This window comes from Artibeus jamaicensis, unplaced genomic scaffold (genome assembly GCF_021234435.1).
Source record: "Artibeus jamaicensis isolate MK-2021 breed Jamaican fruit bat unplaced genomic scaffold, CSHL_Jam_final scaffold_3151, whole genome shotgun sequence".
Lineage (NCBI taxonomy): Eukaryota > Metazoa > Chordata > Mammalia > Chiroptera > Phyllostomidae > Artibeus > Artibeus jamaicensis.
In genome coordinates this window covers 6,714,423-6,741,353 of record NW_026522037.1, presented here as the reverse complement: position 1 = coordinate 6,741,353, position 26,931 = coordinate 6,714,423, and the positions used below count along the sequence as shown (strand labels likewise).

General features: G+C 55.1%; 1 long non-coding RNA gene across 3 annotated transcripts; it reads right to left on the bottom strand.

The window, feature by feature from the left end:
* Nucleotides 1-711: 711 nt before the first annotated feature.
* Nucleotides 712-26,548, bottom strand: LOC119036233 (uncharacterized). 3 transcript variants are annotated; one of them, XR_008390049.1, is made up of 7 exons: nucleotides 25,998-26,548; nucleotides 24,844-25,005; nucleotides 18,185-18,438; nucleotides 16,189-16,295; nucleotides 14,854-14,946; nucleotides 13,923-14,103; nucleotides 712-4,921 (listed from the first exon to the last, which is right to left on the bottom strand). It is a non-coding gene; the product is annotated as an uncharacterized LOC119036233 (long non-coding RNA). The 3 variants fall into 3 exon arrangements; XR_008390051.1 differs by lacking the exon at nucleotides 13,923-14,103; XR_008390050.1 differs by lacking the exon at nucleotides 24,844-25,005.
* Nucleotides 26,549-26,931: the final 383 nt, after the last annotated feature.

The following is a 26,931-nucleotide window of genomic DNA, read 5'->3' as shown; positions in this document are numbered from 1 at the left end:
GAGCCAGGAGAGAGAAAGCTCGAACCGGGATCCAGCTGTCCTTTGGATGTAAATAGAGGCCAAAACCAAAAGCTCTTCTTCTTGAGGCCGATAGAGTTATTTGGTTAAAAGTTGAGAAACATTTCATTGCAACCTCTGTCCCCAGAAACCTGTCCTCAGTATTTGCATATGTTTTGCATGAAAATTGTCCGGATCATGCAAATTAGATACCTAAACGCATCTTATCAGATGGCTGTCTGGGGAAATCTTGGGGGAGCAGGCTAGAAACACAGGAGTCAGGGCTGAGACCCTGGTGGGGGTCAGGGCCGCACTGATAGTATCTGCCAGGCCCTGGCCGATAATCAGCCTTCTCCATTTCACTGGCTCTCCCCAGACTAACGACTAAGGAGTCACCTGCCTGTGGTCGGACCTGGGCGGAAGGTAAAGGACTCTTGTTGTCCCTCAGGTTCAGTGGAGCTCAAGTGAGGAGCAGCGTGAGGGTACCCCTGGCCCCGGAAGGGGGTTCCCTGGGTGATCCATTACTTTGACTTGCGGAGCGCTGCATCAGCCGCTCCATCCTCCAGCCTGGGACTCTGTAGCTGCAAGGAATACCTATTTTCCTTGCAGCGATAGGAAAGGAAATACATTCATTCGTTTTGCAATGGATCACATCGTATACAAGGTCTGTCCAGAAGGGATCCAACCAGGGAATATGAAAAATAGAGACATTTATTGAAGAAGATACAAGAAACATTGCACACAGGACAATGACACCTCAGTCCCCTTCACAGTAGGCACCTTGGGACCTCACACAGTTCTCCCAGTCACCATCAGCTGCCCTGTTGTATTTTTCCGAATCTCATCAATGGTCTGAAATCTCTTCCTTTTCTTTTAATTTTATCTATTTATCTTTAGAGGGAAGGGAAGGAGAGAGGGAGAGAAATATCAATGTGTGGTTGCCTCTCGTGTGCATCCCCTGCTGGGAACTGGCCTGCAAGCCAGGCCTGTGCCTTGACTGGGAATCGAACTGTGATTCTTTGGTTCACAGGCCCCTGCTCAATTCACTGAGCTACACCAGCCAGGGCTGGAATATCTTCCTTTTCAAAGGTGGTTTTAGTTTGGGGAAAAGCCAGAAGTCGCAGGGTGCCAAATCTGGGCTGTAGCGGAGGCTGGATCACCTGGGCGAGTTGATGTTTCACCAAAAATCTCTGCATGAGACGTGATGCATGAGCAGGTGCATTGTCATGATGAAGCTGCCAATCACCAGCTGCCCATAGCTGCGGCCTTCTGAATCATCTGAATAGTTTCCAGAGGAATGTTCAAGCTTTAATGCAATATCTGATGCAGATTCGTTTCTCCACCCACTCAGTCATTTTGAATGAGACGGCCACACAGCACACACGCTCACTTAGCGCTGTCTCCCACCTCCACTGACTTGTATAGCGAAGGCATTATTGTTCACACATGCGCATTCCAGTCCACTCAGCTGCCAGGTTACATCAATGCCATGCAAACCGTTCTCGTTATATTAACAGTGGCTGGACTTTATCCAGACAGACCTTGTATATCACATAAGTTCTTTGGAGGAAAATAATTAAACTGCAGATCTGAAAAGGCACATGAAACGATACATAATTCTAAAGCTTTCATAACTTGGCTGTCCAGAGGGCTACCACCATGAGCTCACTCCACGCCCCCCCCCACAGTGCACCTAGAACTGTGGTTCCCGGCACTGAGTGTGCACGGCCCTCTGTTGGGACTGTCCCTCTCAACCATTCTTAGCCCGTGCCCGTGACTTGCCATGACCCGTTCTGACAGCCAGAAGCGCCCCTGCCCAGCCCCGACAATCTGCACACACCCTGGGCACAGGACATTGCCAGCAGCAAGCTCACAGCTTTCCCGAGCATCTGCCCCCCGCCAGGCCCTGTGCCGGGCCCAGGGAAGCCTGAGGTGGGGGGCCCACGGGGGTTCGGCCAAGAAAGTAGCCACCCTCTGTCCCTGCAGTTTCCAAGTGGGGTTTGCAATTTTCCTTTCCAAAGACCACTCAGCCTCATTCACGGCCTTTCACAGCACACGGCATCCAGCCTGCTTACGGGTTCCGAGCCGACCATAGCAGGCATAAATTGCTTTTGCTACCGGGAGGGAAAACAACACACTTCTTTTCTGCAAAACATACGTAGTAGGCGTCAGTCCTGGGCGAGCATTACATCAGAGGTAATAATGGGTGTAGAAGAAAAACTCTTCAAATCTACTTACAAAAAAAGGCCATCCATCTTCATTTCACACTGTTTACTACGTTCAAGGGTTCGGGCACGAGCCCAGGGAAGCCGGTGTGTGTGTTCCAGGCTGACTCTCGGAGGGCAGGAGTGGTTAGGCTTCTTGTGTGGCCAGGGAAGGTCTCCCGGGGTGTCACCCAGAGGATTCGGGGATGTCACCTCCCACCCGGAATGAGATGTGCACGTCTGCTGTGATCAGAATGAGAACAGTGGTGGAAGCGGCCCCACTGCACTCACCGGGGGCTTACATGCGCCCTGTCAACAATGACGTTGGCGGGAGCGTGGAAGTAGTGAGGCTAAGTAAGGTGAGCCGGGCCCGCCACGGGGCACGTGTCCCGCTATTAAAGGCTGTCACATTCCACTCTCTCTGTTCTCACGACAGCCACCTCACCAGGGAGTGCATTTCCCGTTTTATCAATGAAGCTCTGAGAGGTTCCCATCCTGCCCTGCACAACAGCAGCTGGAAAGGTAGGTGGTGGAGGGGGGGCTGAGATTTGCCCAGCCCCAACAATCTGCACACACCCTGGGCACAGGACATTACCTGTGGGGGCCCCAGGTCCCCCAAGAGCCATGAGATGTTGACCGGATGCCTTTGCAGGAATTGTTTCGGCTGAATTAGAGAACATGTTAGCCCCTCCTTGCCTCGCTTGCCTCTTAATTTCCAGATTGTTTTGATAGGCTCCATTATTCAGCACGTTCCAGAAACTGTCCTGCTTCTGGTTGCGATTTCTCACCCCTCTCTGCTTTGGTTTGAGAGAAAAATCCTCGGAGTACGCCCCTTCCTCTCTGGCTTCAGCCCAAGCCTGTGGACTTACACCTGACTTGCCCCTGCCTCCCAGGTTCTCTCATTTTACAGCTAGATCGAAGCCCAGTTTGTAGCCTGAATTTGCAAGGTATCACTTGGGGGTACTTGGGGTTGCTCCGTGTGTTTCAACCAAAGTCTTTGAATATAAGTTTAAGGGAAGGGAAAGGCAACACTTGCCTTAGTTCGAGAGCTCTTCAATTACGGGGACCATTGTCATCTTCAAGAGCCCTCATTTCTCTCTCCTGCATGACTCAGAACACCCTCCCAGTCCTCAGAAGGAGGCCGGAGAAGCCATCATGGCGACCCCCAGGCTGCATTTCACCCATGCACGTGGTCCTTCCCATATCTTGAATGAACCACCATCATTCAGAAATGGAGGAATTTCGCAGAACAATGCACACATCCTGCTTCCATCCAAAAAGATCCCTTAAGATCTGGAGGATCTGGAAATGACAGGGGCGGGCGTGCAGAACCCCTGAATGAGAATTGCTCCTTGCAGAGACACACGTGTTCACTCCCAGGTTTGCTTAGTCAGGCACGTTACCCACTTGGACGACGCCCCAGTGATGCCTCCTAACCCCTGAGTCGTCCTGGACTTTCTAGCCCCCTGGGGTGAGGGGGGGGGGTCTCACCTGTGACTTCTGTGCACCCCAGATTCCTACTCTCAGGCCAATCTCTTCCTCCAAGACAACTGCTCTCATTTTTGTGGCTGAGAAACTACCAGAACCTAACTCTTGCTGAAGTAGCCCCAGGCTCAGAAGAACTATTTGATTTGCCTTTTGCCTACAGGCAGATTATCAGCACTTTTCAGAGCAGGCTTTTTGGCTTTGCTGCTATGACAGAAGAAGAAAAGAAGAAAAGAAAGATGGAAGAGAAGAAGGGAAGAGAAGAAAGGGACCGGCTTTGATTCAAAATACAACATATGTTGCAACATTGACAAAATTTAAGCCTCAACAACAAGGCCTTGGATTCCACCACAACAAATAAACTCTCTTTAATCTTTGTCCATGTCCACAACAGAATGTGGCCATAAACATACTTGGCATTTGCTGAACTGGCGCCAAGTGGACCTACAGAATCAAAGAAAACAGAGTTGGAAGGAGGGGGAGGAGGAGGGGCTGTGGGAGACAGTAGGTAAAAGGTCACAAAACGCAAGAGAAAGGCGAGATGCAATGCACAGGCCAGAGCGACCTTACCCGTACTTGCCTTCATGCACTCATTTCACTACATGGGAAGAGAAATAACAGCCCCTCAGAGGTTGCAGTGAAGATGCCTTTAAGGCCAAGTGTATAACCTGCCCGGCACAGCCTCCTCACACAACCCACAGTTCCCTAAGTGTGAACTCCTAGCAGGCGCCGCCAGCATGCTGGATGGGCAGCCATGCTTCAGGTTAACTGCACGGCAAATGATAAAAACGAACTTCCTAAGGGAAACCACCGGGCTCCCACAGCATAAAGCCAGGCTTCCCTGCTTATCATTCTTGCTGCTCGGGCTGTCTCGTTTTCACTGGCTAATTCCCGTGGTGGATTTCCAACAAGACCTGATTTGCAAAAATGCACTGGACACCCAGTATTTCACAGCCCAGCCAAATACATAAACGAGGCCAATTTGCATTGCTGCAGAACCATTTGTGGCTTATTTCATGCTGCGGTGAAATGCCCAGGGTTTGCGTGAGGGGCATCTCCAGCCTCGGGGTGTGCAGAATCATCCCCGCCGAGTGAAAACAGAGATTCTGAGCGTAGTAGCCGTGTGGGGCAGGCCTGAGATGGATTCCGTCTTCTGCCACCCCCAGGGCGAGGAGCAAGAAGAAATTAGGACACGGTCACTCATGTCCTGTTTGGAGGTCAGGCTTCCGGAGAACCTGGAAAGGAGGAGGGGACAAAGGTGACCACCACTCTCTGGCCATCACGAGACCCTGCAGCTGTGGGGTAGGACTCAGAGCCAGGGGACTCTCAGTTCGGACACGGACTGTACCATGGTGTGGCACAGAGGGCTGGCTCTAGACCGGTCTGCCGATGAGCAGGGTCCTGGGTTCTTTTCCTCCGGCCGCCAGCATGCCAGGTGTTGCCGGGACGGCAGGCCGTGTGCCCGGCAGGCCTGCGTCCTGCGCTCTGCCCCTGATGAGCTACCCGATGAGGAGGAAGTCTCTTTCCTTCCCCGCCCTCAGCCTCTGGTCCCTAAGGTAGAGTTTTGAGTTAGGCCTGCAGGTCCCAAACCTGGAAAATCTGAGAGTCACCTCAGGAAGTTCGATAAAATCCTGGTCCCCTGGCCCCCACATAGGTCTAGGTCTTTGCATATCAGTGGGATGGGGGTGGGGAGCGGGGAAGAGCTCAAAACAGGGTCTTCTGGGATGCAAGGGGCAAAGGGAAACCTGTTGCTGAGTGAAGCCAAGTTCACAGGGCAGAGGGGCTAAAAACCTGAGGGTTGTGACACCACCCCACCACCCACACGCCTCCCCATTCCCCACCCATCCCTCCTCACCCCTGTTTAATAAACCAGAGGGGTTGGAGGGAGAATTCTATCAACCCTCCCCTCCCCACTGAGGTCTAGGGGAGGCAGGTCCATGGTCTCCCATTTGCTGTCAACACTAGGAGCTGTTGCTCACCCTCCCAATACTCCTGACTCCAGCCTCTGGGGCCTTCAGGCCGCTCTCCTCCCCGATAGTTTCTGCCTCTCTCTTGCCCTAAATCCCTCTTCCCAGCCTGCCTGACTCCCCCATTGCCCTGCCCCCAGTTCTCAGAATTCTTAGTTACAAGTGATGGATAACCCGGGCCAACTAACTTTAGGGGAAAAAAATAAAGAAAAAGGCAAGCCAGAAAACGACTGGCTCCTACAATCAGGAGGTGCTTTCAGGTCCAGCTGGATCCAGGATTCAGCTATCCCAGATGCCCCAGAAGAGCAGGAATAAATGGATAATCTGAAGACTGAGGGGGCTAAATTGCAGGGACAGAGCAAGCCCTTCCCAAACCCCTGGCAGCCAGGCATGAGGGAGAACTGAAATCTACTAAGGGCACCTACAGACCGGGTCTTTGGGAGCACCTACGTCCCCGGCAGCTGCGGTGTGGGGGTCACCACGCCACTTGGCACACGAGAAAAGCAAGGTGTGAGAAGTCATCACTTTCCCCACTGAGAGTGGCAGAGCCAGGACTTCCTGGCTGTGGGATGCGCTCTGCCCTTCTCTGGGCTTCAGCTCCCAAACCTGTGCCGTGTTATTTACATGTGATTTGCGGAGCCCACATGGAGCCTAGAAAGGCACACGTTTGCCAGCTCATCCTCATAACTGCCTGAGAAGTTTGGTGTTTTTTTTCCTCCACCAAAAGGATTTCTCCAAGTCTACTAGTGAAAATCCTATCTGGTGAGTAGCTACTACCTCTGAGAGGAGCTTCTGGGGACTGCCCCCCCACCACCAGATGAATGTGGAGGCTGCTTGACACTCTCATTCCAGAACATTCCACATCCTAGTTAGAGGTTGTCTGTTGCTGGAGGCCAAGCCCACACCCCCAGCCGTAACGCAGGCCTGCCAAAGGCCTCCATTCTAGGTGCCCCTCGAGGGCAGGAGCCGAACCTGCTGGGCTCAGCCTTAATAATTAAGCCTTCTGTTTGCACCGCGACTTTCACACACCAGAGCCGGGCATCTTGGAGATGCTCAGCGGACAGTTGTGAAACGAAGGGAACTGGAAAAGGCTCGAACCTCAGTGTGCGGGGCGTGCTGGCTTGTGCTGGTGAAGTGGGGGGGGGGGGGGGTTGTCCTTGGAGCCCTGGGGCAGGGTTTAACGGGGGGGGGGGAATCTGGAAAGCAAACTTGGGGAGGCGAATACACACCTCCCCGGGTTCCTGCAGGGAGCGCCCTTCCTCATGATGTCACTTCAGGTTTCCTCTTCCTTCGATGCCCATGTGCCCACAGCCTCTCTCACAGGACGGGGGGTGGGGAGGGACCTGTACGTTCCTGATCACCTCTGTGCACTGAGGTCCTGTCTCAGGAGTGAGCGTGGCCCCAGCAGGCTTGGGGGACCCAGGGGGGTGCCCAAGGATGCCCTGCTCCATCAACTGCTCATCTGGGCTCCCATTCTGGGGATCCCCCATCTCTCAGGATCCTGCTGGCTTAGAACCAGCAGGAAAACACTTCTCTCCCACATGTCGAGCAAACTGATCACAGCCAGAGGGTGAGGTTCAGAGGGATTTCTGGGGCAGAAAGACAGGGGTAGGAATCTGGCATGAGGAAGTGGGGGGGGATCCATCCCAGTGGTTAAAGACCTTGAATTCCGGGGTCAGAAAGACCACTTGGCTCTACCAGAAAACCAACTGTGACACTTTGGGCCAATTCCTTAATCTTTGAAAACCTCCTTCCCCAAACTGAACAGCGAGGATAGCAGGCATACCTTGTCACAACAAATTTCAAGGTTAAATGAACCAAAGCACGTTAGAACCAGGCGGCTGAGGAAATGCCAAGTACTAAGGCCACGGGTGGGTATGCGCGGCTGGCGTTATCTTGTAATCGGTCTTGCCCACTAGACTGTGAGCTGCCCGGGGGCAGGAACCCAGGCAGCTGAGACAGCGCTTGGCCCATAGTAGATGCTCATTAATCATTTGTTGAGTGTGCGTCAGGTGAGGCAGAGTAGAAACTACATTTTCTCTTATGTTATTGTGTTGGAGGGGTTTGCTTGTCTCCCTAACTAGACGGAGGCCCTCGAGGTCACAGATAAGCCTTCTTCTTCCCTGTGTGTCCCCAGTGCTTGCACACGACCTCTCTGAGTCTCACTCTTCCTCCCTGTGGAATGGGAACAGAGTTCCCACTTGGCAGAGTTTTGTGAGGGCGCCATGAGCTAATGCATGGAAAATACTTTGTGTGGTACGTAGCATTCTGCAGTTAGGACAAGGGTGGGCATAACCCCCTTGCCTAATTCAGGCATCATATTCAGTGCCCAGAGCTGAGCAGCTGCTAGAGGCAAAGATCAGCTTCCTCTAACTCCCAGGGTGTGGCCATTCCAGCCGACTGGAAAACAGGCTTGGAGGCAGCTCACCTTTTACTCAATGCCTATCTCCTGTGCTCTAGGCACCAGCATTCGCCCCTCTCACATGAGGCTCAGAGCTCCTGAGTAACCTGCCTGTGAGCAGACAAGTACTAAGTGGCAGGCCCGAGTTTTGAACCTGAACGTCCGATACCACGGCCACCATGATTGGACTTCACTCCTCAGCTGCTCTCAGGCGGGGCGCTGGGGGGTCTTCGCTTTGGGCTCTGGCCCGTGCGTTTTAGGATGTTCGGCAGCATTTCCGCCTCCACCCATCCAATGCCAGCCACGTGTCACCTCTCTCCCCACGTTGTGACAACCTGACATGTCTCCAGACATGGATAAACGTCCCCTGGGTCGAGACAGTGGCGATCCCCTCCCCATCGGCACCCCAAGGCCATCATCACCGGGGGCAGGGATGCCTCGACCAGAAGTCTGAGTACGGTCCCCACGTCGCTGACTTGTGGCTGACCAGGTGGGTCAGCGCATGCTCTCAGCGTTCCTTCGCTCATCAGCACAGACCCCAAAGCGCCCTAATCGCCCAACACATGGAGTCGCCCTGGACCCTCTCTCTTCCTCACCACCCCCGTCTTATCTCTCACCCAGTCCTGTTGGCACCGCTTCCCAAATGGTGTTCAAATCCACCCTCATCCGCTCCCCTCTCCCCGTTCTCCAGACCCTTCCCAGCTGCCTCGGTTCAGGTGGCCAACCTCCCCCCCGCGTCTTCCTCCAACCTCACACCCTCAAGTCCGTGGCGATTTTCTGAAAACACAGACTTGACCCATCCCTGCCTTGGGCGATGCCTGAGAGCACCCTGTGCTCTGGAAGGGCCGACACAGCCCAGTCAGCTCCGGTGTGGGGCACGGGTGCGCCCCATCGGGGCACTCGGCTGCCTCGTGATGGCCAGCACCCATCTCTCTTCCACCACGTGGTAAACTCTGCACAGGCAGGACACCTCATCCCCCGGTTCCCAGTATGGTACACAGCTTGCACCCAGCAAATGCTAGTTGGATAAACCAGGGAACGGACAGACGGACGGATGGGTTGTGGGTGAGGCATGGGCAGCAGTCTGAGCTGGTGAGGACGGCCTGAGCCCACAGCAGGGGCTCCAGAAGTATCTCTCATCAGCAGAGACCCCCATGCACCCTGACCGCCCAACACACTTCCTGCCTTCCAGCAGGGCTCCACCTACGAGGAAGATGAGCGCCCTTCCTCTCAGGGCATTTCAGACCCACAAACGGAGCTAGGCAGTGAGAGGGACAAGATGAAGCGGGTTGTTGGAGGTGAGTCTGAGAGGCATCAGTCTGAGGAAGAGGCACTTCCCCGAGAGCCTGGACCTTGAGATCAGGGGCACCCGAGGGCCTTCAGTTTGGAAAAAAACGCGCCAAAGAGCTAAACTGGGTGCACTTGGCAGGCACCACCTCACTCTGCCCAGTGGGTGCCCTCGCCAGGGTGGGGAACAGGTTTGGGCCAGCAGAGGGGCTGCTGGGGCCGGCGTGGGCATGACCGCGGTAGCCCACACAGCACCCGCTCCCCCCTTCTCCTGCCCGAGGGAGGGGCCAGCCAGCCAGAACTTGGGGCCGAGGACAGGGACAGCTAGCTGCACCTGCCTAGAGTCAACAGGGTTTGTTCCCCTGGATTTTCCACGCCGGCGACTCCCAGATCGGGTCTGATTGTCCCTGTGCTTTCTGAGGACTGCCCCGGGCGGTGCAGAGGTTTGGAGTAGCTGTGGGGCTCAGCTGCCCGGAGAGAGGTGCTCCCGAAGGTGCCCGGAGGAAGTGACCCTCTCTCCCCCCGACCCAGGAGCTAGCCAGGAGACAGACCTAAATCTCAGGGGTCAACTGAGGCCTGGCTGGGGGATGGAAGGGGGTCGCTGCCAGCCTGGCCTTGAGCCAGGAAGATGCTAACAGGATCCATATTCGGGCTCCAGCTCGGGCCGTAGAATTGGAGCCCTGGAGCCTTTCAATCAGGGCGATTTAAGAGTAGCTTCTAAGAGGGCAGGTCTGGAGTGAGGAGAACTGAGTTTCTCCCCTGCCCCCCCACCTGTGTGAACTTGGGCAAGTCCCTCCACCTCTCTGAGCTTCAACTTCCTCATCTGTGAAATGGGAATCATGGGGACAAAGGAAATGAAAGATGAGGTGCTCAGCACAGGACCCAGCCTGCTGTGCACACTCCAGGCAGCCAGGTTTCTTCATGCCTCTGTCTCTGACCCTCGAGTGGGGTACAGACAGGGATGAAGCGCACGGCCTGGAGTGAGGAGGAGGGGAAAGGTCGGCCACAGCTGGGGCCGCTGACCCCGCCGGAGCCGCCCTCGGCCGCATCGGTCCGTGTCCTGTGTGAAAGGCAGCTGCAGAGTAATGGCAGCCGAGCGAGTGGCAGGCTCCGCTGTGCCCGTCGGGGCAGATGCCACACAGGTGCCGTAGATGGCCCTGCCAGGGCCATCTGGTCACTAGGGCTCACTAGGTGGGAAGGACTGTGGAGCGGCGTGGAAGGCACTGGAGAAAGAAAATGCCGGAGCGAGGCTTCTTTCCTCAGGGGAGGGAACGGCAGGAAAGAAACCCAGCAGGGCCCCGTGAGCAGAGTCCCAAAGGATCCGGGGAGTGGACATTCCTGCCAGGTGGGTTGGCCGAGGGAAGGTCCCTCCAGGCAGGAGAAGCACCGTGAGCAAAGGCCTGGGTTGTGGACACTCTGAATGCAATTAGGGAAGAGCAGGAAGAGGGTGGGGGCAGGGCAGTGAGCGGTAGCTCGGGGGAGCGGTCTGGGTCCCAGGAACCAGTGGGGCGAAGCCTGAGTCCTCGGCCCCTCTGCGGCCCGTGCCCGCTTGCAGGTGAGGCGAGGCTGCACGTCCGTGTTTCCAAGTGGTCACCGTGGAATCGGGGAGCCCTGGGCTGATCTGAGGAGAGGTTTTGGAAAGTGGAGTCTAGAGCAAAGGTTCTGGTCTGCTGAGGAGAGACGCAGGGGAGGCTGGCCGGGGAGAAAAACCCAGAATTTAGGGAGCTCGCTCTTGCTCTTTCTGCCCCCCCTTCTACTCTCATTCACTGCCCCCCTCCTTTCTGTTTGCCTTTCCATTTATTCCCACGCTCACTCATCAGACCGTTGACAAGTATTTACTGAGCCCCTGCTCTGCACCGGGCACAAAGCGGGGCTTCTCACATGGCAAACCAAGGAGATACGGCCTCTGTCTCTGTGGCCTGGGGAAGACAGAGGAGAAATAACACGACGTTCACACCTTCGGAGGAGCGGTCGGCCTCCCGCCTTCACCTCCCAGGACTGAAAGTGCCTGGGAGACGAGGACATTAGGTTACAAGCCCCATCTGTCCCTCAGCCCGTGCCTACCCCTGTCTTCAGCACGGCGGTTGGCACTCACAGGCGGGCCCTGGAGGGAAAGGGCCTGCCTCCAAGTCCGAGCTCAGTCACGAGCTTGTGGGATGGACCCCTCCGAGCCCTCGTCCCTTCATTTGTAGAACAAGGATCTCCTGTGCCCCGCCACCCCGATGAGGACTGACAGGAGGTGGCAGGAGACTGAGGGTGACGAGTGCCCGGCGGGGACGTTTTCTGGAGTGCAAGGAAGATTCAGCTTCTTGATCTGGGTGCTGATCACACAGGTATGTTCAGGGGGCGGAGCCTCACTGCAGAAAACGTTTATCGTTTGTGCACGATTCTGAAAGTATTTTATGCTTCAGTGACACGTTTTCAAAGATTTCCTTCGGTGCCTCACTCTGCAGCGAAAGGTCAATGTCGCTGTCCTGCCCACGGCAGATGCCTCGCCAGCAGCACCTCTGAAGTTCTGAAGGGCAGCCACTGCTGGGGAAACTGAGGCCCAGGCCCCAGGGGCTCAAGGTCACAGGGCTCCCAGGAGCGGGGCCGGGCAGAACCCAGCAGCAGTTCCCTGACCTTGCCCACATCTCCGCCCCTCTGCCTTCCCCTTCAGCTGCCTCCCTGGCTCGTGCCTGCACATGGCGGGGGGGTAGGGGGGGCCATTAATTCCAAGGCAAATGGGCTCCGGGCGCGTGTAGGCACAGGTCCCAGGACAGCTCGGACAGGCCCGAGCCGCCCAGTGCCCCGGGCAGCCACCCCCTGGCCTCTACCTGGTGGCGTGGGGCAGCTGCTATTTGCAGGGTAAACAGGAGGGCTGGAGCCACACGGAGGCACCTCTGCCGGGCCAAACCAGAGCGAGTGCCGGCTCCCCTGCACCCCAGAGCCCCGAGGGCCAGCTCCAGGCCCAAGGCTGCTGCCAAGGTCAACTTGTCCACCTCCAGTGAGCTTCCGGCCCCCTGAGATCAGCAGGGGAGCGTTAAAACGCTTGCTTCCCCAGCAAAGGGTGGAGTCAGAGAGCACCGGGTGTCTCCCTGCCTCACCTGTCTCCCCAGCACCTGGCCCAGTTCACATAAGTACACATGGAACCAGACTGCGTGGGTTCGAGTCCTAGCTCCCGCATCCATCTGTGGATGACACAGGGCCAGTTCTTTAACCTCTTTGTGCCTCAGTCTCCTCATCTCAAAATACAGCTGTTCCGACTTCAATGGCTAAGAAGCCCGTGTGGGTAGGTGGTTCTGACTCAGGGGACCACCCCTGTCCCGCGCTCAGCCCGTGCGCCACGCGGGCCCAGTGGCGTCAGCCTCTGTGTACACATACGTAAAACCGAGGTTCCTGTGTGCAGTCCCTGGTGTTTAAGGGCCGGCCGCTAACCGGAAAACACTGTGAGGGATACAAAACCACGTCTGCCAACCGGGCTCGACTGGGGGGCTCTAGCTGGGGGCCTCCGATTTGCCAGTCCCGAGTTTGCTGTGGGGGGCACTGAGGTCCAGGGCGGGGCTGGGAGGTGCCCCAGCTTGCCCAGCCCATTTGCCGGCCATGTCACCAAAGTCACGTGGGAGAATAGGGGTCCCCGGGTCAGGTCTGGTTAAGCACCGCAGCCACTCTTTAAGGTAGATTATCTCACCCTCAGGAAAGCTCAGAGGGGTGGAGTCACTTGCCAAAGACCACCTGAGTGGCAAGTCCCCAGCGTGGGTTGGAACTATATATAGGACATGCAGCACTGTCCCCCTAGCTCGGGGAGGGCTGGAACCCAAGCCCGTCCCCTGCCTCTGGACGCTCATGCTGTTCAGTGAGGGCAGCCCCGTCACAGGAGAAGCTGCCACCGAGGCTCGTCCCCACCGTTGCCTGGACAGGACACCGCGCTCGGGGCAGGACTGTACTGGGGGTGCCAGGCTGTGCCGGGAAGGTCTTCATTACTATGGCTACGAAACACTGTATAGCTACTTTCTCAGTATTGAAAAGATAACCAGACGACAGAAAGAATACAGAGTTTGTCTCTCCTCGTTCCAACATTGCCCCGAAAGGCAACATCCCCTCCTCACGCACCTTCCCCTGGGGAAGCTCTCAGAGTGTCCCCAGGAGCAGGCCGAGGGCCCCTGGGTGCTCTGAGGGGCAGGACTGCCATTCCCATGGAGACGGGTCCTCTGGCCCCAGATGTGTCAGGATGACAGTCCGCTGGATGTAGGTGGGTCGGGGCCACCTCCCCAACTCTCACTGTCTCATTTTTAGCAAGTGCAGGGTGGGGGCTTCTGCAGGGCGGGTGGGCGTCTTGGGGCAGTAAGTGGCTGGGTCCTGTGTCTGACCCTTCATTTCACTGGGACCTTCTATTTGTGGTGAGCCAGGCTGGTTCTCCATCTATAGTGGTGATAGAGATCTCCTCTTAAAATGGGCTTATTTTTTGGTAGTTTTTTCTTTGTGCCTTAGTTTTAAGCAGTGAGATGATTGAAATGACACTAGGAAGTAAATGGTGTTTTGGGTGATTGGCAGAAATGAAAACAATGGGCCAGTGGGAGGGAATGGGTGCGTTCTGCACACCCTGCCTTCCATGGATGAGGGTGGTCTTCTCCCAGTGAAGCCCCCCCGGGGGACCGTGCACCAAGGCCTGGGAAGCAAGGGACTGGCGTTGGCAGCAGAGAGTCCAAGACAGCACTGGAACCAGATGCTCTGAGGTGACTCAGAGAAGGCCACAGTTACCTCTGGTAGCCTCAGTAAAAACCTGTCAGGCAAGCCAGAGGAGAAGCAGAGTCAGGTGAGCCTCACAGCCTCCCTGCTCCTGGGTGTGTTTTTTTTGAACAGCGCCCGAGGGCTGGCACCCGCCTAGCATAGCACTGACCTGGGTGGGGAATTCTGTGGCCTTGCCGCTGCCAGGAACTGCTGTGTCTCTCAGGGGCCGCCGATGGGGCGGGCTCCAGAGTCACACTGTGGGGGTCCAAGTGCCTTTTTTTTTTGCTGAGTCCCTCTCCTTCTGCAGTTTAGTTATCCCCCTGAGGCTCAGTTCCCGCATCTGTTAAATGGGAATGCTAATGGTCCCTGTCCCTGGGTCTTTGCAGGGCTGAGGTCACAAGCCACAGTTCTTGCAAAGCTCCTGGCAGGCGCGAGGCTCTCAGACTCGGCTGTCCCAGGGCTTCTACCCTTCTCCCCTGTACTGCTTCAAAAGCAGACATTTGCTAGAACGGGGGCAGGGGGACCTTGGCCGTGGGGTCCGATGGCCTGCACGTGCACCCAGATCCCAAACCCTTTAAACCCTGGTTTCCGCATTCAGAACATGGGGCTGATCGCCGCCCTGCAAGGCGGCGTCTGCAGTCGGCAAGCTGGGGTGGGCGTGCAAAGACACTAACATGCTGCCAGACACACAGAAGGCATCTGACAGATGACACTTCCCTCTCCTCCTCCCTCCAAACACACACTGCATGCACACGACCGCACACACACACACACACACACACACACACACTCCTGTTTTGACCTTGGCCTGAGGTTGACAAGCTTCGAGGCAGAGATCAGCGACAAGGTTGCCTTGATGAGCTCCTTCAGAGGTGGTTGCACGTGGGTGGAGAACCTAGAACAGAAACACATTTTCCATTTCGGAAGAGCGAACGGTAGGACGGCTGCGTGGCCTTTATCTGCTCATCGCATTCACTGGGCCTCCTCTGGTCCCGTGGGTTTTCCACGACTTCATTCCATTCCACAAAAAAAAAATGAGGCACGTGTGTAGGAAAAAGCAAACAGTTCAGAAACGAAGAGAAATACACAGAAGAAACGCTGAAGCCTCTTTTCCCCTCTCCCATCTCCCTTCCGCAGGCCGCTTGTGGCAGTGCTGGCTGCGGGTGCGGGTTATCCCACGCCTCTTGTGAGGCCCAGGGCAGAGTGCATGGGAGCTCAGGGGAAAGAAAGCGGGTGTGTTTCGGCACAAAATCACACACACGCACTTTTCTGCAGACATTGTCCACCGAACGCACCAGGGCCGTCTCTCCAGATCAGCAGAAAGAGAAAGCAGTTATTGTCGCTCATCACCTTTGAGCCTGATCCTGCGGATGTAGCATCGTTCCCTCTGCCCCTCCCCTACGGAGGCATATTCATTCTGCAGGAGCTTTCTAGCTCCCTCTAAACAAATGCTATTAAGGTGGCGCTAGCTGCCCGTGCTCACGTGTCCCCGTGTGGGCGAGAGTCCCACAAGGGCAATTTGTAGCCTGAGTGAAAGTATTCCTTGCACCCTCATTTGATGAGTCATGTAGTTGATGAGTGCAAATCAGTAGCATTCAGGATGCCCTGGAGACTTGGCAGGAGGGCAGGCCTCCGCTTACAAAGCGCTAAGCACTCACCTCCACAAACGATCCCATCAACTCCTGTTAATCCTACCTGGGGTGGGAAGGGGAGGGTTCGGGAGGGCCCACTGTACCGACAGGGGCAAGCACTTGGCCAAACTGGGGCATTCTGAGACCTCGGCCTGACTCCAAGGAGCCCAGAGGCTGCCACTGCCCCACGGTTGCTGCTGTGGGTTGAGCCGTGAGCAGACGCCAGGTGCAGGGAGACCAGGAAGATCCCCAAAGCGAGGAGTGTTTGGTGTCAGGGCCATTGGGTGGTCTCCAGGGGCCTTCTCTCTGCTCAGGAACGATCGATACTATTGATGCCGCTGTCTGTTTTCTGTGTTACCAGTCTATCGATATCCTGGCTATGTGCCACCTTTGGCCAGACAGAAGGGGTTCACCCACTAGGGGGCCAAGGAGGCCCACTTGGCCTCTGTTCCTTCTCTTATCTCTTTAGACTGGGGAGGGGGCAGATGCTTTCCTGGAGACCCCACCTTGTTGAACCGCCGTGGACCTTGGCAGACTTGGCGGAGTGTGCAGCAGGCATTTCTCAGTCAGCAGCCCGAAGGGGGATTCTTCTGCAAGTTCTGGGCCATGGAGCCTGGAGAGAAAATTCTGGCTTCGAGTCATTTGAATAGTGAAGCAACTGAGACCTGGAGATTAGAGATGGACTAGGGCCATGAGACCAACGAGAAGAGCCCATCTGAGTAATCGGATGTTTACCGAGCCCTCATGGGGATATTTGAATATCATTTGACTACTAGTGGGGTAGAGAGACGGCGTTATCAGAGGATCACCCCACGCTGATCCCAGAGCAGGATAGCGTGCAGGGATGATGTCAACCGCACGTGCAAGCCCCCGGAGCTGACTTCTGCCCCAGAATCACGCAGCATTGTTGCAAACCCCGGTGTTTCAAACAGGGAAACAGAGGCTGACCATCAAGGGCCAAAGGAAGCAGAGCTGGAAAGCCCCGCTTCGGCAGGCTGGGGTGTCTGAAGACAGACCGCCAGAGAGGGTTAGGCTCCGATGCCTCTCCTGCTGCTCCCGGCCCCTTTCCTGCCAACATGCCCAGGGTTTGAGCCCAGAGCCCGCATGGACTCGGGTTTATCAGGCGATGATGCCATCTCTGGCAGAGGCCTGGGTGGAGGACAGAGCGGAAGGCTCAGCTCTCCGGTATCATCAAATGTGTGTTAATGAGTCTAAATGTTCCAGTGTTTGATATACGCCCAGCCCTGCGGTGCAGGGTGCAAGGCAGGCGCCCTCCGCAGGGCCTAGACCGTGCCAGCTCCAGGGCCATGGGCCAGGCACAGCCTCTGCCCGGTTCCCTGGGGAGGAAAAGCGTTCCTGTTGGGCACCACACAGTCGTGCGTCCTGATGCTGCCTTGGGTGCTGACTGCTGTGTGCCCTTGGGCCCACCTCTTGACCTCTCTGAACCTCAGTCCAGTAAAGACATGAGTCTGCCTCAGCAAAGGCAGTCAGATTTGAATCTGCCCCAAGATCCCCTGGCTCGCTGGCCAAAACCACAGACCTTCTGATGTGGAGGCCTGGGGCAGGCCCGGGAGTCTGGTCCTTACGGGACCCTAGGACTCCACATTGGAGGTGGGCAAGTTCTGCAGAGGCTGGAGGGTCCAAGTGCAGTCCCGAGACACATCCTGGGCTCTGGGCCATCCCCGGTGGCTCTTTCTGATCATCTCCAGCATGACGCGCCCCCAACCACCCGCACTCCTGGCCCCGCCGCCTGCAGGATTGGGATGGTGCCCCATTTAACCTCTCATGGCACAGGGACAGGGACCAGAAATGCTTGGCTCGGGAGAGGGGACTGCAGGAGGGAGCCAACCATCCCCATGCCTCCCCCTCTCTTGGAGTGGCAGCCCCAACCCCAGCTCCCAGGGCAGGCAGACTGGCCTCAGTGGGTCAGCCTGGGCCCCAGGGTCCCCGATGGCCTCTTGTGCGCCCCCCAAACCGGCTGCCAGCTCAGCCCAGCCTTGGCACCAGCTGGGTTTTCCAAGACCCCTGCTGGCCTCTATAGGCTGGGCCCTGCGGCCTTTGCTCCCGAACCCTGTCCCAGCTTTGGAGAGGGTGGGAGAAGCCTCAGTGTGGGACAGACAGTCCCAGCAGTGAGGAAGGTCACCAGGCCAGGTGTCAGCCCAGCCAGGTGACAACTGGGTGCAAATGAGAAAATCTACACATCGGGGTGGCTATGCTCCCCCTTGCCCCTGACCTCCCTGTCTGCAAAATGGGCCTTTGAGAGAGTACAGTGACGAGTAGACCGGGACATAATTACTGTATTGAGCACCAACTGTCAGCCAGGCACTGGGCTTCACATAGGATACCTCATTTTATCTTCTCTAAAAGCCAACTTCTGAGAAGGCACCATTAGTATCTCTGTTTTACAAACGAGGAAACTGAGGCACAAAGAGAGTTAGCCATTTGCCCGAAGGTGTACATGGTGAAGGATTGAGCCAGGCTTCCAGACCCCATGTCCCTCACCTGCCACAATGTCCTGCCCCCCGGTATCACCCCTGCATCTCTCTCTCGTAGCTCTTTCCACCCTTCTCCTCCATCCTTTCTTCATTCTCTGTTGCCTTGAATCGGTGGGCTTGTCGGCTTCTCCAAGTCAACGCTCTGGCGCCGTTGTCCTGGATGGAGGAGGCACGCTTCTCCCAGATTGTGAAGTGGGGGGCGATGACCCACAAAGGGTCGCTCTGGACCGGGAGCTGACCAGGTGCCCGGTGCCCCAGACTCTGGATGAGACAGAAATGGAGTAATTCAAGTTCATGACCAAAGCAGATCCTTGGAGCATCACCTGCCAGGTAGCAAGAATGGTAACTCTCCATTGTTAAGCACCTACTATCTTCCAGGCATCAGGTAACGCCTTCTCTTGCCAAATCACCTGAAGTAACAGTGAGGTAGGCTATACTGATCCATTTTACGGGGGACAGAACCAAGTCTTGAAGAGACAGAAACCTTGCTCAAGGTCACAGAGCTATTGGATGGAAGAATCTGGGTCTGCATCCCCGACTGCAGTTTGCACACCCCTGTGCTGACCACCCTACTGCCTGGCCTCACGGGCCATTTGTCCCAGCCTGCCCAGCCGTGGGAAGCCTGTGTCCAGGTGGGTGGCACCATGTGCAGTGCTGAGGAGTCCCGTGAGCCCCAGTTTGGACTTCTCAGGATGGCCGGGGGTCTTCCTGCATCTTACCTTCATCCCCCACAGCTCCTCAGCCACCTAAATAAACCCCGGAAGACGTCCGGATGGAGGAGGCTCTTCCACTCTCGGTGAGTTGTGTAGAACAATGGAAGGTCCTTCCCCGCCCAGCTCAAGGGGCTCACGTTCCCCAGCCCTGCCTCTTCCCAGCCCAAAGGCCTTCCCAAACACTGGTCCCTGCACTTGTGACCTGAGGAAAATAAAAGTAGTGACCTCCAAGGGTTGTCAGCACGACCCCTGACAGGTGGCAGTTCCCCAATCACGGTCAACACGCTGATTGTCCCCTGCTGACCCGAAGTTTTCCCGAGATCGAATGGGGAAAATAATGTGTGAATCACTGAACAAAGATGAAATAATAGCTAGTCACGGTTTTTCAAAACGAAGCATGTTTGGGGCCGAAGCGTCGAGAGCAAAGTTTTTGCTCTTGCAATGAAAACTGCTGCTTTGAAGCCTTCGGGTCTCGATGGAGAAGGAAGGGTCTCTGAGGGTCCAGAGCACAATGGCTGTTCTGAACTTTGTCCTTGAGTCTGCCAGCGGTCCCAGGAAAGAGACACGGTGTTGTGCTGTTTTAAGGGCAGTTATGAAGCCAGCTCTGCCACCTGGGTCCCAGAACCCTGCTCTCCTGTGCTCTGGACTCGGCGGGCTGGAGACAGGGGGGTTCAGGTCAGCCCATTTCCTGACACACTCTTCACAGCGCCAGCCGGCATGCCTGGGAGGGAGGAACACGAGGGTTCTCACGATGGGCTGGGAAAGAGCTTCAGATTTCAGACGAGTGACGCAGAAACACTGGCTTGTCCTGAGAACTCGAGTCGAATCCTTTTCCCAATTAGAAAATGTCCGGAGAGGCCCATTTTCCTCTAAAACCTGTATCTAGGTATAGATAGATAGATCTACACCTCACATGAATATTTCTAACGCTGGACAATCAGGTGGTTCCTTTTCCCCGTGTTCGAGCACCTTAGAACCCAAGGGGACCTGAGGCAGAGGCGCCACAGAGAACTCTGGGTCAGCCCCTCATCTGAAAGGTAAAGAAACTGAAGACCCAGAGAGGCTATCCCGGCTCACGCAGGCAGTTAATCCAGACTGCAAATGTGGGTGCGGAGTGGCCACTGACCGGCTCTGGGGCAGGGAGGATGGGCCGTGCCATTCCCAAGGGTCATGTACGTGCCTTGAGTCACATCAAGTATCAGAGGTGTCAGAGAATGTGCCCCTGTCCCCATGATGCTGATGGCCTACCCAAGGAGACTCCCTCAGACCCATTTGAGAATAAAATTCAGCAACAAGCAGGCTCAAGGCCCTGATTCACACCGCAACAGGGATAATTCTCGGTGCCCTTGGGAGGCAGGAAGCAGAGCAGCCACGCCCTGGGCTCGGCACACTGACTGGACGGGGCCCAGGGCAGGTTTGGGGGTGAAGGAAATGTTCTCTATCTCGATCGTGGTGGCGGTTCCACAAATGGAACAATTCTGGTGTAAATGTGTCAACACTCCATGAAATGCATGTGTAAGATTGCTGTGCTTATTGTATCAAAATTATGCTGCAGCAGAATTTTTTAAAAATTCTTTCTAAAAAGACACTGTGCTTGCTCTCGGGATCCTCTCTGTCTGGTGGGGAATACAGATATTTACCATGTGATTCCCACAAATAAATGCAAAATAATTGTCAGGAGAGGCTGTGGTAAGGGCGGGGAGGTGCCAGGACAGTGGAAGAGCCTTCTCTGAGGAGGCGACATGGACCTGAGCTTCAGTGGGTGAGTGGACTTGAGCCAGGGTCTTCCAGGGGGGACACGAGGTGGCTGAGGGGAGTCCACCTTGGGTAGTTGGTCACAGTAGCCCCGCCCAGAACAAGGGGACAGAGAGATTTTTCATAAACATTACCTCACCTACTTGGCGGGAGATAAGGTGTTTGCTAAACTTTGGTGGAAGAGCAGGAGGACCTTCCTCGTGACCTTCCCTGGGCTGGCTACCTGCTGGGACCGGCTTCGGGGGCCCCCTGGCTGGGCTGGCCCCAAACACAGCAGCCAATAAATGGTGCTGCGTCTATTTAGTGTAAATAGAGGCCAGTGCTCATGAGATCAAGGACAAAGAGGTCACAGATGGGGGAGGGATGATGGCCTCCTCATAATCCAGTGTCTGTGAACGTCTTTGCAATTCGGGGTTCAGTCCCCTGAGGTGGTGTTAGCTCACCCTGGGGTGCTCTCTGGGGCACAGCCCCACGGGGGGCCTTTACGCAGAACACCGTGGGAAGGGTGCCGCCCGAGCTGAGGCTTGGGGCAGCCTGGCATTGCACCTGGACGACTGGAATTGACCCCCAGCCTCCCACCCCTTCCCCGAATTTACCCTCCTGTCAAGAACAGCAGGGCTCTCGGCTGTCGGAAGTTGGTACTGGGCAGTAAACTTGAACATTTCCTCCTCGGAGCAAGACCTCCCTCCAAATGCTGCACCGCTTCAGGGGCAGGAGAGACCCCGACGCAACCAGGGCTCTCCGGGCTCTCCCCAGGGAGCAGAGACATTGAAAACACACAGGTTAGGGCCCAACAAGGGGCGTCCTTGCTAATTCTCGGGGCCTCCTGGACGTGGAGAGTCGCCCTAGCAATTCATGTTTTCTTTTCCAGCTCAGGTTCCTGGTACATTGAAAAACATGAGAAGATAGTAGCATAAGTTCACCCCCCAAAAAGTGATATGATTGAGTCAGTTGCATTTAACAGATGAATACTTCCACATAGTGACTACATATAGAACTCATGTAGAGATGAAATCCAAAGTCCGAACAGGAAGGCCTTCATGAACACCAGGACCGGGTCAAATTTCCCTCCTGCTCTACACTGCCATTCAAGAGTGAAGGATTTAACTCAGTAAGTAGTGATGCCTCCATCACTGGAGTCATGCAAGCAGAATGAATGCACTGAGGAGACTCACCGCATGGCCCTGAGGCTGTTTAGGAAACAGGAGCTGCAGGACCCTCCTGGCACCAAAGGCCTATTCGGTGCTAAACCTGGGGGTAGAGAGCTGCCTCCTGACCTGGCTGTGAGCAGGGAGAGAGGCCTGGAAGGCGCTCCGGCCGGGCAGCATCTCGGAGACAGACTGGGGTTTGGGGCAATGAATGAAACGCCCAATCTGTGGGTCAAAGAGTGTATTTCACACTGGCCCGTGAGCCAGGAGCCTCACTTCTGGGAGTCTCAGTCTCCTCGTTTGCAGAGTGCGGGTGATTGTTCCTGACTTGCGGGGCCTTCGATGCACAGTCAGTGAGGGAACATGTGAGTGGGGCCAGCTCTGCTCCAGGCGCACAACTGGCGCTCGCAAAGGTTGCATAAGAGGACAGAGGTGTGCTCTGCACGTCGGGGGGCTCTGCGGGGGTGGGACAGACGCTGCTTTTCCCCTGCAGGTGCCTGGCCAGCCCCTCATCGCTCCTGAGCATGATTCCCAAGGTCTCCGGAGCAAGAAAAACTGACGCACGAAGTCCCCAAACAGGTATGGTGGGGGCACTGCCTCTTGTCCACCCTCTCCCCTCTGACTCCACAGGTGTGGAACCAGCACCCAACAGCTCCGTCCTCTCGGGACCCAAATGCCTGGCCTAGTCTGGCCATGTTAGAGTCTGGCCATGTTAGAGTCTGGCCATGTTAAGGACCCAAATGCCTGGCCTAGTCTGGCCATGCTGAGAGGCTTGGGATCTCGGGACAAGCATGGGCGAGTGACACCCCTTGCGACCGATGTATAACTTCTGGGCAGGTGTTGTCTGTAGGTCTGACTCACCCTGACCAGACGATCAAGCACATAGGCAGACATACGCTGCCTTTACAATGACAATTATCACGTATGCCTTTCTTACTAGTTGCCGCTGACTTGCTGTGTGACCTTGGGCAAGTCACTTCACCTCTCTGAGCTTTCAACTCCCTATCCTTAAGCCAGAAGAAATAATACTTATTCAGAGGGTGCTTGTCACAATACATTTGCACTGTGCATGAAGAACAGAGGACTGCAGAAACATAGCAAGTTCTCTACACCGTCAGCTGCGTTGTAAGTGCTTTGGCTGTGTCATTGTCAGAACAGCCTCTCAGACACCCATCCTTATAATTCCCGCCCTGCAGACGGAGAAACTCACTGCTGCCCCAGAGTCACTGCTACGTCCGGAGTTCGTGCTCCCATCACCTCACTCCAAAACCCACGCTCCCAGCCTCCGCCTGCTTAGCAGGGCAAAAGTGCATCACTGTCCCATGCCACCTCACCACTGACTTGTCTTTAGGTAATAAGTAATCCGCCACCCCAGCGGTGCTGCCGGCAGCTCCGCAACTAAATGCCACGTGTCCGCTCCAGCAGAGGCGCGGACCCTGGCACGAACTTGAAGAGAGATGCCCTTGCTTGGCGTCTCTCTTCACCCTGAAGAGCTGCTCTCCACCCCGATGGCGCAGCTGGGGACACAGTTTCTGGGGAGCAGGCTTGTCCTCGTCACCTGCAAGTGAGGGGCACAGCCCCCGGAGAGGGCCTTGTTCTCCTCCCCAGCTGGCGCCCTTCTGCCTGGGGCCCCTCAAGCTCTGCCTCTGAGGGTTCCCTTATCCCAGTCTTCCCTCTGATGACTGCATCGTCCTGATGGTCAGGCCGCCGAGGCTCCTCCACCCACCCACTCATCAGTCCTTGACCACCTGAAAATGGCGGTGATTTCAGAAGTCCCATCACTGTCGCCCCCGGCACTGGGCCCGTCCGTGTTTGGCTTTCTCGTTCCGCGCTTCCTAATTCTATTTCTGGGGCTTAATTATGATTACACAGCTTCATAACGTAGAGTTGATTTGAAGTAATGGCCCCAATTAAGAGTGAATTTTAATTAAGCTTAATTCAGAGCCTGCCTTCCGCTGCCAAAGATCTGCAGCCCAAGAAGAGGAAAAGCTTGTCTGAGCCTAAGACTTTGACCTTCATGCGGCTGGGCCATCTCGGCCAAATGCATTTGCTTGATTTCCTGGCCTCGGGAGTGCATTTCTTCACCAGCTTGCATGTCAGCTTCTAGCACCCCCCGCACCCCATGCCGCAGCAGCAAGCTCGGTGCCTCAGCAGGAAGGAAACAGCACACAGCCAACCTATGAGGGAGGGAGTCTGCTCCTTCCCAGGCTCATTCCAGGGGCCAGCATCTATGCTGGCCAACCTCGTGGGTGACAATCCAGCACAGGGCCCACCCTGTCACCCCTTTTCCTCCTGCTGCTCATAATACCGGCTTTGGGGATGAGAACACCGAGGTGCCCTGGGGCCAAGGCACAGCTGGTGAGGGCAGTGGGCACAATGGAGAGCCCCTCTGTGAGTTCGGGGGAACCCACCTCCTCCCATTTCCCGCAGCGCCACTTGGACGAGGTCACCCCAGATGAGAGGGTCCACATGACATGCGGGTACAGGTGGACACACAGTCAGATGCAGCCACGTATTTAACAGTAAAAAGTAAAAAACCGTAAACCCTTTTGCCTTAAAATGAAACTTCACATCCTTTCCCTTAAAACTGCAAGCAATCAAATATCATCATAAAAACAACACAATAAAAAATAAAGCAATGTTATTAAATGCAAACTGGAAACCATAAGCTTCTAAAGTCCTAGTCTGGGTTTATTAAAAATAGAGAGGGAGGGAGGGGGAGAAGAAGAAGAAGATTAAAGACTGAGCATCAAAGTGGGACTTCGTCCTTGATATAATCAGGATTGAAATGCAGTTGGAAAGAGACTCGTTTTATCACCATGCAGTTCAGTGTTGTTTAAAGTCCCACCCAAGTGCCACCGACTCTCATTCGTCAGTCCCTCTGGGAGACCCTGATCCAAGGCAATGTAGCACATGGCCCCGGACTGGGCCCTTAGCCACTCCATGGGTGAAAACCTTCTGACCAGAATTCTAGCTTTCTTCACCCCCAGGCCCTGGGACCAGGACAAGGTGTGGACATTCCTTTGATGTTTCCAGTGAAATCAACTTACTTTCCGGGGCTGGTTAGTGCGGTCAGTTCATGTGCAGAAAACAGACCTCACAGCCCAGTCCTGAATGTCACGGCCACACACCGGTCTCTTTGATGATATTGAAGTTCCCACCTTAGAAAACCCTCCACGGAGAAGCTACATTCCATGAACATTTTGATTTTTCTAGGGGGAAATGGAAAGTGAAAAATGGGATTCAATTACCTTGAAAATACAAGGGCAATTTCCCTCACAAATGGCCTACTTAAAGGCTCCATTTGAAAACAGGCATTTAAATGAGGCCCAGGCCAGGTTAAGGAAATCGTGTATTAATTCTCTTCCATCTACCCATTCTGACTGAGTGAATCTTTGGTAGACTCAAAAAAAAAAAAAAAAGATACATGGGCTTGAAATACAATTAAATAAGCACTTTATGATTTGGATGATCCAAGCCACAGAACTTTCCCATTAGAAGTTGAATATTTACAAGACCCATTTGCTTAACCTACCCAGTCTAATGACTCAGATGTTCTTAAAAAATTTTTTATTCATTTAGAGAGAGAAACCCCAATCTGCTCTTCCACTTATTTGGACATTCATTGGTTGAGTCTTATATGTGCCCTGACTCGGGGATCGGACCCACAACCTTGGCGGGTCAGCGCTCTAACCAACTGAGCTCCCCAGCTGGGGCTAGAGTCAGGTGTCCCTCCCATAGCAGGGATTCTGCACTTTCCCAGAGGATTTGGGATGGAAAACCCTCCACCAACCCTTTTATCAGAGCCAGCGACTTACAGGCAAACCCGCTCACAAAGGCTGCCTGGGAGACTTGGACACCTGGGGACCCTCACTAGACAAGAGGACAAGAAGACAGCCTTGACTGCAACAGAAAGACGTTAGGGAAATTTTCATAGGCAAGACCACCAAACAGAGGTAGTTACCACCCGAATAACCATTCATCCATTCTTTCTTGGTATTTTCATTCCTGGCGTAGGAGTGATTTCGTAAATGCTGCGGATGGCTTCTCAGGGCAAACGCGACGCCCTGTGTCCTCCTTCCACAAATACCTACAGCTGGGACCAGACCGCCCAGGGGTTGAATTCCCACTCTACAGATTACCAGCTGTGGACCTCAGGGCCTCAGTCTCCCCTCTGTACAATGGGGATAATAGCGGCACCTACCTCGTAGGGCTGTTGTGAGGACTCAGTGAGAGAGTGCCTAGCGCGGCTCATGGCGCAGAGTCAGCGCTTTGTGGACAGATGCTCAATGGTAAGCCTGGCCGAGGCTTGTGTCCTCATTCCTCTGGGAAACCTACTGACTTGCCTGTTGGAGAAGATGCTCCTAGGCTCAGAAGTATTCGGAAGACCCCCAGGAAGGCGGTGAGAGGCTGAGCTCCTCTGCACGGCTCTGAGATGCCTTTCTGTCCCGGTTCAGTTCTCTGCCCACCATCCGGGCCACAGAGCTTCGGGCAGAGCTGAGGCAGCTGCAGAGCGAGTTTCTCTGAACCTCACTGGCCAGCTGGGGCCGTGGGTAGCAAATGGAAGAGGTATGTGCTCATGCCGGCTCCCGCTTGGAAATCCAGTCTGCGAAGCCATAGAAAATTCTCCCAGGCCTGGTGTGCACATGCCAAAACCCACACGCACACATGTGTATTTCTGTGCACCTCCCCAGCACAACTTGTGCTATCCAGCCCTGTGATAAAACGCACTGCTTCTCCCCAAGTGAGGCTTCATTCACCTCAGCCTGGGGATTTATACCGGGCAATCAGATCCACAAAAGAGAGAAATGCAAATAGATTGCGGAATATAATATTATCATTGTCAACATACAAGACTTTTATTTACTGCACCCCGCTAAAAGAAAACACACGGCAGCCATCTGTTTCAGAGAATGCAAAAGAGGTTTCAACAACCAACAGGGTATGTTTCTGAGCAAAATATGTCCTGCATACGAGGCCGGAACACACAGTGTCAGCGGCCACTGGTGTGTCTGTGTTCTCGCAAACAAACCCGTGGAGTCGAGCTAGAGAAGGTCACTTCCGGCCTCTGTGAGCCACAGGCCACCTACCTCTGTCCTCAAACAAACCACACAGCATCGATTTATTCGGAAGGACAG